Raw genomic sequence first — 8,275 nt, forward strand, 5'->3', positions numbered from 1 at the left:
CAAGACAATTCTTTTAAAATAAAGGCCAGACAATGGTTTTACAGAAGCAATGCTTGCATAATTTTAATGTAACAGCAGAAGTACAAGGATAGAAAACCCACTAGATTTTAGCTTGCAAATATCACAGAAGACATAAGAAATGTTTTACGGTAAATTCCAACTACAAACATATCCATTTATTGTTTAAGGGAAACTGAAATTAGGAAAAAACCCTTTTTTTTCAGTAGATACGTTTATAAAAACATATGTTTTTATACTCAAATTGCCTTGAAGAATTCAATTTAAAGAATTCTTGATGAATTTGGTAAAAACTAAAACTTTCTAAAATATACTTAGCTAATTCAAGGAAAACTCAAGGATGATTCATTAATAAATTTCAAACGTAATAAACAGCAGAAGACTCCTTATTTGGAGTACTGCTTGTACTGCCAAACAAGCAAATGAAGGGTCAAAAACATGAAGTAAGAACACTAGAGATCAACTGAGAACAATTATACTTACAGAAAGTGTTTACCAGCTGGCTTTTTACATACATGCTACAATGAGGGCAGTCCATAACCAGCAATTTGGGCCATTCCTTTGCATACTGCTACTTCTTCTCTCCTGCCATACAGCTTAAATTTCCAACTTGCAACAATAAGGCTGCAAAAGCAGAATTCTTTCTCCCTTTCTGCTAAACCAGCATAACAAAACTGAGCACAATTCACGAAGAGTAATTTTCATAATGTCTCTTTACTGTCTCTAGCAAATAACATAGGAAAATGAGCAATTTTGTTTCAATCTTTTTTACTTTGCTTTGACCTCAACATTTTAGATTTAGAACATCACACTCATTATACTAAAAATCTGCAAAGACTTGAAATCAAAATTTTAGCCAATGCTTAAGATCACTTTTTAATCAAAAAATACCACAATAAAGACAATAAAATCAGTAGGCAGATCTCCTGCAGTGAGATCTACAGGTATTTGTGGAACTGGACACATTTTTCTGCAGTGGTTGGTCCAGACTCACCTCATGCACCTGTACTGTGATAGCTACCTAAGCCTCAGTCTGCAGAAGGCCAGAAATGAAGGAGTAGCCAAGGTTTATTTAATACTGATTAAACCTAAACACCTTCAATGTCTAATTGACTATGACTAAAAGAGGCTTTCAAGGAAGATATTCCACAGAGATGAAATATGCCTCCTTATCACTCTGACAGTTCTTTCATCACATTCAGCTGCTAAGCCTGACTTTCCCAGTTTCAGATCTTCTTTTCTGTCAAGTTATGACCTCACTGCAGTCATATCATTGACACTTTTTTTGGTCTAAAGAAATGGAGTTATTGTGTCATCCTTTGCATTTCAATAAAAAGTAACTCCAGTTAGAAAAGTAAATCATTTCCTTACACTTTCCTCGGGTAGATCTTGGACAGTGAGACTCAGCTCATTAACAATTTACACTGCAATAGGAGACACCAGAAGTCCATGCTGGCACAAACCATACAGAAAGTCTGTTTTCTTTCTAAAAGCATGCTCATCACTTAGAAAAGAACAGCTCAGTCAATGAAAGCTTTGCACTGGAAATGTTAAATGGGAACAAGCAGAACAGAGATAATTACATATATACACATAAGGTGTGGGCCAGCACAAAAGTCCAAGGAATTTTAAATAGCCACTACCTTACCCCAGGATGAGAAGGAAAACCCTAGCAGGAAAAAAACCCAAAAACCATTAGCTACTTACAACTGTTGCAGAAGAAACTTACATAACTATGCTTTCTGCATACTTGTGTGTTCCCATTTCAATGTGTTTACTGAAAATAGATACTGTAATGACAACATTTGCTATTTACACTATTAACTCTATTTTGTGATAGTATATGTTCCTGATCTGGCAGTTAGCTTTTTCTATGAATCATTAGATTTCTCTCCAGATGCCCTAGAAAAAAATTACTCTATTCAGTTATAGGTTAGGATAGGTTAGGATGGGTATGGTTAGGATAAAACAAGTTTTAAAAAGTGATCTCTTAGTGTAATGCTCAGATTCTACCAGAGGAAACATTGTCCTTCTTGAATGTTATTAGGCAACACTATCTACATTTTTCAAGCTCGGCATGAGCACATGCTCACTAGTTTAGGTAAGCCATTAGTTAGACCATCTGCAAGAATTATTGACCAGAACAGAGCAAAGGAATGATGGCAAATCCATTTCTACCTCCTCCAAGAATTTGCTTATCTGTGTACGCTCACAAAGAAAATATAAACATGTAATAAATAAAATTGCACAGAAGATATTAAAAAACCAATAAAATCACGGGGTATGAAGGTCAAACATGTTGAAAGCACAGGCAGAAGAGAGTAAGCTGAATCTGCAGCGTAGCAGATGACAGCATGGCACACATGGAGCTCGGCAGGAAGAAAAACACCCCCTGTGTGGGCAGAATCCTTCGTCCCCTAAAGTCTAGTGGTTAATAATACCTCTTAATCCTTCACCTATCCAAAAGATGCAGGAGTCCACAGACCTACACTCTGTTATTTCTTGGCCCATAACTAGCACAAGACAGTAACTAACATAAAATTATTTGGAAACTCCATCCAGGGAGGGAAATGCTCAGCACCTGAGTATACTAATTTTAACACTTTTGAAGCTACAGTTTCCTAAAGAGTGTGCTTGCCAGACCAGAAACCGTACAGAAATCACCCACCTGGTTAACCCTGACAACCACCTGCTTGTGAGCATTAAAGCCAAGAATGCATAAGATAATATTTGGAACAGCACACTGTCACAGTGGTTGCTGGTGCCTGAACTAATGGAATTGCTGGGGATAGAGAGCAAAAAGTTCATTATTGCCTCTGTAGGAACACTGGTATGGACTTCTCAGTACACTCCAAATGCCTCTGTTTGCTTTAGCTTTGCTACAGGACAACCTGTAATCCACCTAGCCTTGTTAAATAAATACCTTTACAAACAATGTATTGCATTGCCATGCTTGATATCCCTATGTACCTAGGACACTCCACCTTCAACTTTCAGGCTTCTAATTTAGACTTCCTAAGGGCATTTATAGCCAAAATGTAAGATAATGAGAGGTATGTGGCCTATATAGCCTTTAAATTCCATATAGAACTATGATATACAGGCAAAAAATTAATGCTACAAGGATGGAAACACTAAGAAATTTTATATACACTTATTATAAGACTCTCAGTGTAATAAAATTTTTTTTTTTTTTATTTACCAAGCAATAACAGGTAGTAGATCTTACATTGGTCAGAAGTTATGAGATGAGGTATTCAAAAGCCCTTTACTGGCTCTCTTAAGACTTTGTGGCTGTAAGAGCCGAATTGTTGATTCTTAGAGGAAATCATGTTGTCTGGCAGAAATCATCCTGTCAAGTCTGATGTGTTTTACAGTGGCCACTACCTTTAAGGGCAAGCCTTAAGAAACTAACACTGCTATACTGTGCCTCAATTGAAACACTGTTTTGCCACTACAAGAACATGAACATCCAAGAACATTTGGTTATCATCAGATCTGCTCTTGATGTGAATGCATTAGTCAAAAAACTGCTCCCATTAATTCCAAATAACTCAAAAGATGCTAAATAAGGCATTCAAAAGCACAGTAGGGCACAGCAGAGAGACAAGCTTCGGATGTGTTTGTGGAGCTTTCCAGTTCGACAGCAAAGTGATGCTAATAACTGCTTTAAAAACACACCTCCCCAGAATCCTCCAGAACAAAATGCAAATAGTGGAGCTTATCTCTCCAGACTAGAGCTCAGCTGCTGTTATAAGCCAGGTGAGACTTCTCAGTCTTATGCTTACCTTGCAAAATTCACAGAACAAGATTATATAATTCAAAACTTCTTACACAATCCAAAACATGATATGTGCTGGCCAGAAAACCTTGACCAAACTGAGTATTGAGCTTCATAGCTATCTATTCCGGTATAATTAGAGAATAAACTAACCTGCAATCTGCAAAAATATCAGTCTCTTGAATGACCCGTATAGAATCACTGTAAGGATGGTACAGAGAGAAATCAAATGCATGTAGTAGACAAACAGCATAAAAAAACTAAAAACTATTAACGTATTAACTTTTACCCAAGTTTAAAAAAGTTTTCAAATGCAACCTTGTCTTGGTTTAACTGTGTTAAAATCCATGTAACAAGACGTACTAAGATTTATTCTTGTGTCCTTCAAATAGAAGATACTGAGAAAGTGGCTTCTGATGAAAGCTTTCCCTGAGCTACAGTTTTCCTGGCATGCTGGTGGTGTTCACCAAAAGCTTTACAGCTGCATTCCCCAAAGGGAAATTTGCACCAGCAGTCACACTCTGCAGGTTAAAAGTCTGAAAATGCCCTAGCTCCTGGCCCCTGACTTTTTGGGGACGCAGTCTGTAGTATCTTTGCAGCTTTGGTTGGGAAAGAAGTATGACACAAATTTTTGTTCAAAAACCACATGGAGGACAAACAACTCTCTGGAGCATGATCACAGCGTCATGAGCCATCAGGACCAGACACTCGAGCCCTGGCCTCGCTCATCCAGCCGCAGACCGGCAGCTGAGTAACCCTGAGGGCAGCGCTAAAAGGGGAAAAGATGGTGGCGAAAGACGTTTTTGTGTTTTCGCGCTGCACTTACAGTCCTGAAGGTTTTTTTCCTTCCCTTGCTGCCCCCAAAGCCTACAAGGCAGTCCCGGCTCCCCGGGGAGGCAGACGCGCAGCCCCCGACAGCGAGCTCCGCCCTTTGCGCCCCCAACAGCGGCACGCCTCGGGCGGTACCACTACTCGTCGCTCAGGTCGGTGCTTCCAGCCGGCTGCCGGGGCCCCGGCATTGCCCGTGCCTTCCCCGGCAGGAGAGCATACTGGTATTGCCCGTGCCTTCCCCGGCGGGAGAGCGCCCCGGCACTGCCCGTGCCTTCCCCGGCAGTAGAGCACCCCGGCCCCGCCGCCCCTCAGGGCCCGGCCAGCCCCGCCGCTCCGCGCCGCAATGGCGCCACCTGGTGGGGCGGGAGAGGAAAGCGCCTCCCTCGGGCAGCCTGGGCCGTCCTCACGGGGCCGTCCTCGCGTCTCTCTTTTCCTTTTTTTTTTTTTAAATTTTGAAAAAAATGTTTAAAATTATTTTTTAGCGAAATAAGGTTCCCTTCCCTGTGCTCGGCATTCCTTGTTCCCCTGCTCACATAACCCCGCTTCACGCGTACTCCCCGCGGCGCTTGCTCCAAGCGCTTTGCACCACAAATCTGGAAGCAGGATTTGTGCTCCCGGCTCTCCTAAAAATCCGTGCATCTGCCCCCAACAGCATGGCCTTAACAACCCACCCGAAAAGAGGGGGCGGGTTCATTAGCCAATCTTTTTTATCTCCCTCTACCATTTCCCACTGGTGGAAGTGATTTTAAAAAACAAACAAAAAATCCCCACTATTCTGCTAGCAATCTGTATTAATAAAAGATTGCCTTTACTTGCATGCTGCTATGCTATGCTGATTATATATGCCACATCAAAACCAAAGCCAGATTATTAGCATATGATTTGCACTTCAGCTATAGTTTTTGCTGATTTTTATTCAGTTTATGTACTTGCCCTCAGTGTGCTTTGCATACTGAGGACCATAACTTGTAAACTCAGCTTTTGCCCATCAATCACCACATTCATACAGAGCTCTGCTCAAATAAATGCAAGTGGTGAATCACCTATCTCCTCCTAGTCATTTATGGAGAAATGATACAAAGTGTAAATACGTATGAAACGGGAACTTAGCAGTTTATTAGTGTCATTATAAACTCATTATTTTTCTCAATTTAATGACTCAGTTTTGTCTTTTTAAATTTTTGTTGCGTTCTGAGTAAATATGGTTTAGCCACAAGCTACCTAAAGCTTAGGAAAATGACTGCCTCTTACAAAACACACAGAGGTGGGACTCCAGTCTTAATTTTGGCCTCTCAGATTTCCAAGTTTTAAGCACTGGTGAATCTTCAGACTTCTTTATACAATTCTGTACCCCCTGATTTAGCATCAGGTAGGGTGTATTTGTCATACAATGTAACTAGGCTGAGGTATACATGAATAAAGTGTATTATAACCATTGGCATAAAGTGTGTCAGCTATAGCACCTGTGTTTGCTTAATAGGTCTGACAATCCTGTAATTAAAAGACTAATTCTAATAAAAGGAACCCTGGCACTAGTCATTTCTGCCTGGTAGGTTCTCTTCAAAGGGAGGCAAATGATGATCTAAGTACAAAGATCATCCAGATCTCTCTAAGTTCAATACCCAACAAGTTGTAATTGATGCTAGAAAACTAACAATAATCAAAGTAAAAGAAGACTTTTTAGTAACAAATGCTATGGCAGGCAGCAGTAAAAAGGAAACAAGCCTATGCTCCTATCCAAAAATACTCCCAAAATAATTAAATTAACAGTTGCATGTTCATGAACTAGTAAAAAGGTAATATATGGCATTTGGATCTTCTAAGCATGCTGAGCAACTGTAGGTGATAATTTCTGTAAGCCTGATTCCTACATTCATGGTGGAATCAACTTTTGAAAGAGAAAACAAAGTACAATACATCCCTAATTCAACATGATATTCTTATATTAGAATTCTCTCTGGAAAAAAACCCCAAAACACAACAAATAAAAAGAGCATTTATTACAAAAATTGGTCCTAATAAGTCAGTACAATAATTATTCTCAAATCTAACATCAAATTGTCTGCCTGAGTTGGTGGATCTGAGCAATGCCCTGAAGTTTTACAGAAAGGAACAAAGTGGCATCCAATTACAGGATCAGACTGCAAGACTGTAACTGATGTTGACAATTCCCTGGGATTTCTCTTCAAAATTTATTTGAAAAGAGATTGGCTAGACTTGGAACACAAGGATTCAGTCATGGGCAAAGCTAGATTTCATGCTTCTGTTGCTAGTGAGAATAAAACAAGCAACAACTGTTCCTCTAATAGGGAAGGTACAATAAATGCTATTGTGCACAGTTTCTTTATCTGAAGTTAGATGTAGTCCTTAAAATTTTGGTAAGTTTCCAGTGCCATCCTTCACACAGAGTTACCTATGAAGAAATTAGTATTGAGTTTTCATCTGCTGTGACTTATTACATATTGCTCTAATACCCACAGAACATATGAACTTTGAGATTTGACGAAGACCTGGAGAAAAGTGGAAAGAAGAAAATGCTACAGAAGAAAAACAACTTCAGAAAGCCGGTTAACACTAATTAGACTGTAGTTAAATACAAACAAACCAAACTCGTTAAAAAAAATCATGATATTTAGATCACTAATTCTGCATAATTTCTGTCCAGAGACCACTTCTACGTAAGCTTTACTCCACCAAGTAAAGGAAAAAAATAGCTTGCATGCATTTTGCAGTTATTATTAACATGGCTAAATTCTATTATCTTGAAAGAATGGTGCATGGTTTTTAGGCATCATTTCTAGTAATACACTTCCTCTCCAAAAACATGACTCTCAAAACCATAAAGTAACACCTTACATTTCTAGGTTAAAAGTCCTTACTTCACTTTAAACTATACTGTTAATGCTAGGTTTTGTGGAAAAGAGAAATACTATATCAGTTTTTCCAAGGAGGCATATAAGATGATTACATGGGGGAAAAGAAGAGATAGATTTAATCTGTCCATATCTATGGAACATAATGAAGAGTTCTTCCTCCTGAGCAAAATGCCTGACAAAATTAAGGTATGGAGCAAATATTGCTTTAAGAATAAAAGCATTGTTGTTTTAACAAAACATCTTACACCTAAGATGTAAAGAACACACTACAGGATGATCACTCTGTTTCTGTTGAATGTCTATCCTTCTTCCTATTCTCTTATTGGGCAGTTCCCTAAAAATACTTACCTGCAAAGTCTGAGCACTCACCTGAAAAGCCTCTCCTAGAATAGGTAAGAAAATTAATGCCCAATACTAGCAAATTTAGAACACTGTACAAGGCATGGGATTTAGCCTGAACACAGCAATTTTTATGATGAAGTATGGGAAATGGAGATGGTGCTCTGGTTGATTCAGAGGAGCTGTAGTATCCTGGCTCTAGAGGGATAGACACCAGAAAAATTGCAACACAGCCACATAGTCATAAATAAAAGTTTACACAAAAATGAAGAAAAAAAAACCAAGCAGAAAGGCTTTTCCAGAACTGCTTTTGTATTTGAAAGATTTAATAAGGCAGCCTTTTTTTCTCTGTCTTTTTGAGTCCATCCTCAGCTACATCTTTCTTCATCCAGTCTATCACAACAGTACAAAGGCTTCCTCAGTAGAAGGT

The sequence above is a fragment of the Zonotrichia albicollis genome, chromosome 3 (assembly GCF_047830755.1).
Source record: "Zonotrichia albicollis isolate bZonAlb1 chromosome 3, bZonAlb1.hap1, whole genome shotgun sequence".
Classification (NCBI taxonomy): domain Eukaryota; kingdom Metazoa; phylum Chordata; class Aves; order Passeriformes; family Passerellidae; genus Zonotrichia; species Zonotrichia albicollis.